The sequence below is a fragment of the Cryptomeria japonica genome, chromosome 3 (assembly GCF_030272615.1).
Source record: "Cryptomeria japonica chromosome 3, Sugi_1.0, whole genome shotgun sequence".
Classification (NCBI taxonomy): domain Eukaryota; kingdom Viridiplantae; phylum Streptophyta; class Pinopsida; order Cupressales; family Cupressaceae; genus Cryptomeria; species Cryptomeria japonica.
Window position 1 is genome coordinate 719,038,828 of NC_081407.1, and position 11,660 is coordinate 719,050,487.

Here is an 11,660-nt window from a genome sequence, read left to right on the forward strand (position 1 = left end):
ACACTACAAGGAAATATGGCTAATTTTTTTTTAACTAGGCTTCACAAGATCAACTAGGGGGTGTCCTCTAAATACATAAGGTACATGAGACCCAAATCCGTAGATGAAGAGAATAATTCCAAATAGCCAGGAGGAGCTAGTAACCCAATCTCCACCCTCACTTCCAAAAGGTATAAAGTTATTTGGGGATTAGCCAAGATTGACAAGATTCTAATTTTAAGAGGAGTTTATTTTGATTCACCCCTTATTCTTTATGTTGAACCCAAGGAAGGACTGAGAGGAGGGGTGAATCAATTCTGATTAAAATTAATATATCACATAACAAATTAAACAACAACAAAAAATCAACACATCAATGCCAAGATTTATACATGGAAAACCCAAACAAGGGAAGGGCCATGGTGATTACTTGCCCACAAAATATATCCACTATGTATATCAGATTACAATGAATGAGATCACCACTCTACACTTTCAAACCAAGGCTGCCCACCCAACCTAACTACTAAAAAAGGGGTAGGTTGATTAATAAGGGGCTTTACGGGGGGAAATCATCAGTTGTTATGAGCGCATTAATGAACTGATTAAAATAGAAGAGGGTTATTATAATTTTTCCTTTATTATGTTGATTAATGACAAAGGCTTATCTATCTGTTATTCTAGCTTATACTAGCAGGTCAATTAATTAACCTATTAATTAGAGGTAGATCCCTACCATTCTAAAGGGGTGGAAAACTATATTTGCTTATTCTAGCTTATTCTAGTTATTTTAGCAGGCTTATTAATTTAGGCAGGTGAACTATGATTCCTGGGGTGGCAAGCTGATTAATTAACCCCCAATTGTTGTTGGTAATCAACTTGCTAGAATACGCATCGGGAGGGCCCCTAAAATTCAGTAGGGCAAGCAAATTAATTCACAAGCGAATCATAGGGTTATGAGGGGTGAAGTTATGAGTGGATTAATGAACTGATTAATTATTCTATCAGGTTTATTAATTGACAAGATTATAGGGATTCTAGCAGGGCAACTATAATTGGAGGAGGGCTAGCCACCAATTTTACACTAAAGGGCGAGACTAGCAGGCTAACTACTCTTGGGGCAAGATAAAAAAATGACTTGCAAACCTGATGCTAACTACAACGAGGCATAATACAAAAAATAGATTGAAAAGAAGGATATCCTGATCATGAAGCTATCCTTGAACTCTGCATCAAGCGACCAACATCAACACACATAACTCATACCTCATTTGTCAACACTCTGTTTCATACTTCTACCACAGTCTCAAACAACTTGCATATCATTCAAACACAACTCTTCTTCTCTACTCTTCACCAAATTTCGTTGACTTTCTTCTCAACACACACTTCCTCTCTCTCCCTCTACACTTATACAACTCTTCCTTACATTCTTTATATACAAGATAGATCATCAAATCTTGAACCAAATCAACCTCAAACAAATACACATTCCAAAACAAAAAAAAACACATTGATCCACTTTAGGAGAAAGAGAGGACCAAAACACATCCCCCTAAGATCAATCCACCGATCCACAATCACCCAAATATAACTCACAACATCCCAACACGAAATGTGTCCATATAAACAATTAATGGACAAAACATACTCTCCAATACAAATTACTCTTATTCGAATCTCCACACGCTTCAGTGAGACCCATGACACATCAAATTACTTTCCACAAATCATATATGGACCAAAAGATAGGATTAACATAGATTATCACAACCGGGTATGAAGTATACCATAACATTAGGAGAACACAAAGATATTTTTCAGACCACAACACTAACATGTCCATAATGTCATAAACATAACTAAAGAAGATAACAATAACAAAAAACATCAACAACACTTGCTAGACCCACACACTTCTGAAACGACCATTAAAACAAGTACAACACTAATAAATAAAGATATCTGCACCACAAACTTTCCAGACCAACAACTATTTGGAATAAAAAGATTGACATCAATGACAACCACAACAACACATACTTCCAACACTTTATACTCCACCAAAACATGAAGTTGAGGTTGTACTTTGAGGTGATCAAATCCCCAAGCAGGCCTCCTAAAAAAAAGATAAAAGAACCTCTTATTTCCAGTGCACTCAAGGTCACCCCAAGACATTAATGGAGAGCATATATAAGTGGGTTTTGGGTTTAAAATACACTTGTTCATTTTAGATCCAAATCCAAATGTGAAGGGGTTAATTTTAAGCCCAATTTTTAAATATGAGGAAAACACATTATTGGTTAACAGATTTGTCCTATCTTAATTTTATGATGACTGACTTGTGTTACCCTTATTTGTTGAAAGATAAATTGAACCAACAGTTGGGTAAATTTATGAATAATTTACCCTCTGCATAAGGGTGCAACTTCTCATATGATATTCAATGATTTTTTTTAAAATTCTTACTTCACTTTTAACCAGAAAGTGAGTAAAGGCATTCACATTCATAAGTCAACACCACATGAATTCTATAAAGATAAATATTACGTATGTAAACTCATAGACTTCTAATCAAAATAGCTTCACTTCTCAGAAAATTTCCTCTTAACATAGATTTGATCGAGTCTCGCTCATGTCTCACAGGACATGGGGGATCAGAACATGCATTCAAAATTAACAATAGACCTACTTATTAAATTCATTCACAAACTTATGAAATTAGAATAACCAAAGAAGCGACAAATGCTGCATAAACAAATATATCTCAACAGAGATTTTTTGTTCACATTCAAACACAGATTTGAAAGCTACGGAACAAGTATCATTCTATTCACTGATAAAATGTCTTCCTTGAAAATTCAACACATTCATAAGAAAAATAAGTCTGCTAATCTATATCACCACCGAAATTTCTCGGACCTTATCAAAGTCAAGCAAATCAGTTTTTATAGCCATAACCTGGCTAATAGTTCATACGGGAAACACGGAAAACACGGAAAACAAACCATTTCCACCTCGCAAATTTAGAGAAACCAGTATTTAAACCAAAAAATAACTCTTTTCACAACTAACAATTGAAAAGAGACATCATAGCAAAGAACATTCCTAAGTAGTTTTGATAACTGATTTCTTCTTCCAATTCGCGTAAGCAACGATGAAGTGTTGAATGATTGCGCTATGTGGTAGCCCCACATGTGTCATTCTTTGCCTCCATACTTCCTTCTCGTGGCGTATTTGCGCTACTTTATCTGAATGCTCATCTAGGTTCTGAATACACATGAAAATAAGGGATTCTATTTTAGACATGAGGCTCAAGTCATTTGAAACCAATCCCTTGGCTTCTTTGATGTGGTTGATTTTCTCTTCTAACGACCTTGTTATGACCTCAACTATTTCTAGAGTTTTTCCATCATCTTTTAAACACTTCAAACCAACACAACGAAGCTCATTGTGCATGGAAGATACCAATTCTGCAAGTTGATTCACTAATTTGGTAGACTCTTCATACGCCTGTCTCACGAATGCATTTCTCCATTCTACATTTTGTTGGCATATGTACATAATATTATCATCCAAGGAAGGAACTGGCTTCTCTGACAAGAACTTCATTACACCATATTTTTGTACTTCTCCCATCTGAGCTGCCCTTTTCACCCCCTCAACTTTTTCATTCTTCCATTTTACAATTTCATTCTCCAATTCCTTTGTTACCGTGTTTGCATCATCATGAACCTTACTCAAGTCCACAAAATATTTCCCTCTTGCTTTCTGAATTTTGTCTAGCCAATCTACAATAATGTCTACCATTAATCTGCATTTTTTAATTTACTCAATTGTTTTTTCATTGATAGGGGACTTAGGGTCAAAAGATGTAGGAGTCTAAGAAATGGGCTACAAATTAGGATTATTGATGACCTCAATGTATTCTGCCATGCTCCTCATTATCTCTTTCATTTTAGACTTATCTTTTTCATCCTTCTAGGATCTTTTCAGCATCTTCTTGGTTGAAACTTCCAAATGTAATGCATCTGTTGCACGAGTTCCTGCCCCTAAGTTCACGTTTTCCACTGTGAAATCTTTACTTATCGGATCAACCATAGTTTCATCAATTTTTGGGTGGGAAATCTTCGTAGTCCAATTACATGTATCTTCATCAAAATCAATTTTTGATACAGTCTTTAACCTTTTGGCTTTGGAAACCTTTCCTAGACATTTACTGACCATATCCTCGACGTGGATAGATACTAGAACAATGTTCCTTTTCTTACTAGTTAATGTATTCTCCAACCATGTTGCCCCTGGGGTTGCGAGAGATTTGTCTGAACCAATTTTTGCCTACTTTTGATCTCTCACTACTAAGGTAGTGTCCACATTTATGGCTTCACCCTCATCATCTAAATCATGTACTCCCACATTTGGGTTTGGAAAATAAATATCCATCTCAGGTATGGTCTCAAGGTCAATTACTATATCAGTAGGGGAATATTTTCTTCTACTCTTAGTTCTAGAATGAGTGATGCTACCTATTGTTAAATATTCTTTGCTCTATACCCTTTCTATTACCTGCTCACCTTTCTCCTTTTTCCTAGAAGGACCTGCACAAGATGGAACAAGGGGATTAGAAACCAGGGATTTAGTGGGAGAGGTTGAATTTTTTCTTGAACTTCTGCTTAGTCTCCGTTCTCTAAGCCACTTTTCTATTCTTCGAATAAACGAGAACTTCCAGGTTTGAATATGCTCTTCTTCATTCTTTCCCCAATCTATTTATGAAATTACCCCTTTCTGCCTATAATCAACAAACTGGGAATCAAGCAAATCACTTTCATCATCAACAATATTTGCAGTATCATCTTCAAACCATAATTCCTAATTTGTTGTGCTGAAATTATTAAGTGAGCTCTTCTTCGAACCTCACATTCATCCATGAAATTTGCCTAGAAGTCTTCTAGGTTTGGTATATGTTGAAAATCCTTCCTGAGTGTAAGGTGATCCGTTGCAAACCCCTTAGCATCAAAATCAATTTTGGGAGTATACAACTGAAAGTTGAGCTTCTTGAACTCCAATTCTAAATTCAGGGCATCCGAGACATTATTACAGTTATAATAAGTCAACTCAATGGGAAAAGAAACTCATGTTTGGTGCTTCACCCTATATTTCTTGTCTATATGAGCAAGTTGCCTGCACACTTCAATTAAAACTTTCCTGTCAAAGACATATCTTGGCAACTTATATGGTTCACCTTCAAAACTGCCAACCCTCAAATAAGTGAATCTGGAGAACTGAATATAGAAGCTCCCATATGTGCTTACAAACTGCATGGATTCCTCGGTCAATCTTTTATGGATATCCCCTTTCAACCCAAACACCAGTCTCCCAAGGAAAACATCATGGAGCTTGTGATGATTCTCAGTCGCTCTGTTCTGTTGCAAATGCAGGTGATAATCATATATCCTCATGTCCTTTTGCCAATTTTCATGATATAGGCCAACCCATTGGCGAGTGCAAGCTAAATAGTTATGAGGTAAGATGACATATAGAAATTTTGTTACCAAAGCAACTTAAACCCTCATTCATCCTTTCAACAATTAACTCCGCCCAATCTATGTATCTCCCATCATCTAAAATAACCTGAACAAAGAAGTACATCCAATCTTCCCAAAAGAAGGCCATCTGATTCCCTCTAATCCTATGAAGAAAAATTACAATATCTCGTACCTCTCTAATCAAATGTTCTCTAGTTAATGGTCTAGGTAAATGAGAGCCACCCTTTTGAAGCTTCAATAACCAGTTTCGGGCAATAGCACTTCGATATATTGTCTTCTTTTCGGAAAACAACCCCTGTGACTTAGACACTGTCCAGTCCTCATACCATTCTTTCTCAGGAATCTTCATGACTGCAACAATGATTCCCTGATTCACTTTCAGCAGAACTTCACCATTTGCAGTTTGGATGCTCCTCTGAACAAGATCATAGTGGTTCATACATTCTTGGACTAATTCTAGACAGGGAATGACTAGTGGAGAAGCTACCGCTTCTATTAACCCACTATCAATTATTTTATGTATGAGATGAGAATTTGAAGAATCCCACACTCTCTCATGAAATTCCTCTAAATCTACCGACGAGAGGAAAATATCACCTAAATTTGGGTGTGAATAAACTAGCCCTGAGTTTTGGTCAATTTTAGGCAATGTCGGTCTCATCTTGAGTTTCCACACAGTACTCAGAGGTAAACAAAAAACTTTGCAAGAAAACAAATTAATAGAGCTCCAGAATACATGGAATGATGAGGATGAGGGAAAAAAGAACGAAACTCACCTTGAAAGAGGATTCTGGACTGCAAAAACAGAGGTCAAGTCACCATGCGTAGCATCCAACACTTGCTCAATTGTGAAATGGACAACTACGAGAAATGATTCTAAAAGAAAAACTAAAGTAAGGGCGAGATAATTGCTCACACAATTCATTCAGGATTAATTGACTACTTATCCATGCCTTCTTACTCTGAAAAGACCTTTTCCTAACATCTCATTATTATTCGGCTTATTCCTTCCTCTTCATGATTACCAATGCAATATTGTACACATCACAACTTATTATCTCGGGTTCTCTTTAAATTTGGAATATTCTTTTTTTTCAAAACACTTGCCAACATGATTCTTTCCTTTTCTGCTTGAAGCTGCATTCATCCAATGTTGAACCTCAAACTATGAACCCCTTCAATGGTGGTTCGAGGGTTCAAGCTCAACAAAACCAAAATGGTCTACTGACAGACCAACATAAGAATATACAACGGACCTTGCTAAAGACAAGACTTCGGACCAAATTCCACTCTCACACATATTGAACCTTGAACCTTGAACTTTCGACAAAGATGATTCTAAGGTTCAAGTTCAAAGATGCTTGCGAAAAAACTTTACTAAAGACATGACCATGAAGCGACAAGACTGTTTGAACTTGAACTTTGTACCTTGGATGAGTTCAACAGAAAGGTTCAAGTTCAAAGAATTTATGACCCAACATATAACTAAACTTTACACAAGGCTTCACTTTAAAGAACATTGCCAAGAATTGTTCAACTAAACAATTGAGAATTAAGGGAGGGTAACACACATCAAACAAATTGTATAAAGAAAAAAATAACTACAAAAATTGATTCCTTATGTATTTCTAATAAATTTAAAAAAAGAAATTGCTCAAAAATGATTTTGTATGACAAAGATATGGGCATTTGAAGTTAAAAAAGAAACGCTGAAAGTGTACTTGATTTTTGGAGTACAATATGAAAAACTTGTTTTCACTACAGCGTAGAGCTTCGAGTTGGCTTTCCAACACTTTTTGAAAATAAAAATTTGAAATGTGAGAAAAAAGTTACATCTGATTTAGTGAAACAGCTATATTAAATGTACAAAGGAGAAGGGGTTTCATTTTAGCCCCCAAGTGCGTAAATGTTTGATCATCCACATGACCAAGTGCTAGATGCTTGAGGTGCTAAGTTTAGCCACACCCTTGGTCTTTCATATGAACAGGGGCTAAATGCCTTAAAAAACTAATAATAATTAAAGATTAAAATATTAATACTAACAATAAAAGTAAATTTAGAAAAATGGGTATAAAGAAAAGTTAAAAACATAACTCATAATAAAGAGACCACTATTTTTATGTGTGCAGATTTTTGTTTTTATTTATCGCAAGTTCTTTTCAAATCTGTGTGAATATATAGAGCCTATGGACTGTATGCCTAGGAAAATAAATTAAATCGCAATAACTGAAGTGCCAAGCGATTCTTTTATTAAAATGTAAAATGATTTTTAATATTAACAATTTTAAAGGAATATTTTTTGTTTCTGTGAAATGAAAATTTATATTAAAAAAAATATTTAAAATTAAAGAAAGAAGTTTTTTGTTTGCCGACTATATATATGCAGTCACATGGACTGTGTATGTGTGTCGTGTTCTATTAGAATAGCCACCTCTGTGTATACATAGCAAGATGGATTTTTTTTAAATTTTTTTATTTTTTATTTTTAATAATTTAAACAACAAATATTTTGAAAGCCCTTGTTGTTATATATATACAAATGTATATACATAGTGTATATTCAGTTAATGCTAAAAAAATTATCTATTTTTTTCATATATATATATAATGACTACAAAATGAAATCTAAGATGTATATTCATTGTATATACTTCCTGCAATCTGCATAGAGTAAGTTACCAAAGTATAACAAATTATATGTTAAAAGTCATCTCTCGACTATCCTGGATGCAACCATGAGATTATTTTTGTGATTCGGGGTTGTTTTTGTAAAAGTCAATCTCCAAGACCCCCTTACAAAAGCCCTTTTAACCTACAAGATTAGACTAAAAAAAACTCAAAAGTACACATGTTAGTAAAATCAATTCACATCGGGTTCACCAAAATGAATTCATGCAAATGTATTAAATGAATATGCTTATAAACTTAGCCTATTCAAACAAGAACATGCAAACCTCAAAATGATAAGTAGGTTGATATGTCGATGATTGATTGGATGCTCATTGATTCAACATCATAACGACATGATAAGGATGATTAAGTGATGAAATTGACAACATGATGATAGCATATGAAGAGATGACTAAAATGACAAAATAGGCCTCAATGTATTTATTTTTCATGAGTAAAATCAATGGCCAAAATTCAATATTAAATAGGTGGTTGGGATTATGAAGCAGTCACCAGTGAGGAGGGACCCCAAAGAGATCAATTCGGACCAGTCAACAAGAGTAAACACAATGGAAACACAAAGATATGATGGAGGCAAAGCATAACAGATTGTTTTATTGCATAAAATTCGATTACACCCAACTGGTAATAACCAGATTACAACATACTGTCTCATAGGTCTAGTAGAATAGGTCACAACCGGGACCTTGAATCTTATGATCTATCTTCTACGCACAATCTAGCTACCTCATTCTCTTCTTGATTGATTGATTCTAATGCGTAATTACAAATATATATATCGATCCAAAGGATCCAGTCGGCCCAAAAGGGATCAAACCCTGAAGGACAAGACCTAACATGAAAATAACAAGGTTGGCCTCTGGCAAAAGATTCCTTTGGAAAAATCCAAAGGATGAAACGTAAATCATGGGAAAAGGCTAATCACATGCTAAGGAACATCACAATCAATGCCCAAGGCTCCGCAGACTTCAAAATGGGTTCCAGTAGATCACCAAAATAGGTCCAGGCAACTGGTAACAAAGGAACAACTGGTAACAAGAAATTGTCATGGAAATTGGTAGCGATATCTTGCTAGAAAATGATGCAAATGCGATGCGGTCTAGAAGCAATAAAGATGATCAAGTCTTCAAGTAGAATCCAACTCCACAGGATCAATGAGCTAAAACTGAGACACATAGAAAGGAAAACTGAAATTGCAAATAGAAAACATAACGAAAAGGAAAATGTTTTTTTTTTGTTGATGCAAGATTGCAATGAACCAGGGATGCTCCTACATCAGACATCTGGAGTTGCATCACAATCCACTTGAAATACTTTATTGAAATCCGATATAGCTAACACAAGCTGCTCAGTCACTTTCTGCTTCAACAATTCAAAAGTTTTGTTTGCTTCGGTGGCCCACTTGAATTCCTTCCGATCTCCTCTCATGGTCTCAGTCATAGGCTTACAAACTGAACTGAAATTTCTGATATAAACTTCCAATAAAAACTAGCCAATCCATGAGATGATCTTACATCTCCAATGCTTTTCAGTGTAGGCCATTCAACTATTGCTTTTACTTTCTTTGGGTCCATCTTCAAACCATCATCAGATATCACAAATCCCAAATAGACTAATTCATCCTTCATGAAAGTACACTTCTTGATATTGATCAACAACTTCTCTTCTCTCAATCTCTGCAAAAATTATCTTAACTACAACAAATGCTCCTCTTTTGTCTTACTCAAAATCAGAATGTCATCCAAATACATAATGACAAACTTAACCAAGAATTTCTTCAATACCTCATTCATCAGCCTCATGAAAGTACTCAGTGCATTAGTCAATCCAAAAGGCATCACCAACCATTCATACAGTCCTTCATTTGTCTTAAATGTTGTCTTCCACTCATCACCTTCTCTGATCCCAATTTGATGATATCCACTCTTCAAATCTATCTTTGTAAAGTATTTCACTCCACTCAAACAATCCACTATGTCATCCATCCTAGGCAAAGGAAACTGATATTTCACTGTGATCTTGTTTATTGCTCTTGAATTGGTACACATCCTCTATTTTCCATTCTTCTTAGGTGCTAATACTGTTGGTACTGCACAAGGGCTCAAACTCTCCTTGATCAAACCTTTCTTCAACAACTCCTACACTTGTCTATTTAGTTCTTCATTCTCTGCCGGTGTCAACCGGTGTGGAGCTTTGTTAGACAAACTAGCTCCAGGAACAAGGTTCATACAATGACTAATAATTGTTACATGTGAGAATCCATTAGGTACATTTCTAAAATGATGTCCTCATATTCTATCCACAAATATTTTATTTCTTCTGGGTGTTCTCCTTCCTCTTTCGATCTCTCAGTCTTCTTAGGAATTAAGGCAAAGCACCCCTTCTCATGTCTAGTCCATCCGTGAATTTCCTTCCATCTACCAAACATATTTTAGCATTCGTATAGACTTCATTCTTCAACGTTTCCTCCAAAGGCAACAAGGTTTGGTTCATCCCATTGGCCACAATAGTGTATGTATTCTTCCTCCCATCATGTACTGCTTGTCTATCAAATTGCCAAGGTCTAACCAACAAACTATGACAAATATCCATAGGCATAATATCACACAAGACTTCATCATGATAACTGCCAATTTTTAATTTCATCAAACAATGTTCACTTACTAACAACTTATGTTCATCCTAAATCCATGCTATCTGATAAGGCTTAGGGTGTTTCAATCTCTCCAATTTCAACTTATTCACCATCTCTTCTGAAAAAAGATTATTTGAACTACCACTATCAATAACAAATTTACAACACTTACCAGATACCTTACATCTGGTCTGGAATAGATTCTTCCTCTTCAAGGGCTCTTCATCTCCTTTGGTATGACACAAAGCTCTCCTCATCATCAACAGTTCTCCATCTTCCGGTTTATTGTCTGATCCGGTGGGGTTTTCTTCCACCACTGCTGCTCTTTCAGTAGTCTCTGTCTTCTTACACTCAAATGCATAATGTCCTTCTCCTCCACACTTAAAGAAGGTTCCTTTGAATGTCCTCTTGTCCTGTCTTCCAAAGTTCCCATTTTGGTAACCATCCAATTCTCTCCTCTGGTAGAAATTTCTTTCATCCTTCTGGTATAAATTACCTTCTTTGCTTACTCCTTGTCCTTGTTCTGATCTATATTGGTTCCTCTTCCTTCGATATGTCCTCTTCCTCCTTGAAATCTTCCTCCGGTAAACCTTCCACCTCTACCTCTATGTCTTTTTTCATGTCTTTTGTTTAACTTCTCTTCTACCTTTAGGGCATACTGGTAAGCCTCTTCAACACTCTCCAATTTGATCACACTCAATTCATCTTATATAGACATCCACAATCCATTCAAATATCTTGCAACTTGTTCAAATTCATCATCAACATGTCTGGATCTGATATTCAACTTGTAAAATGCTTCGGTGTAC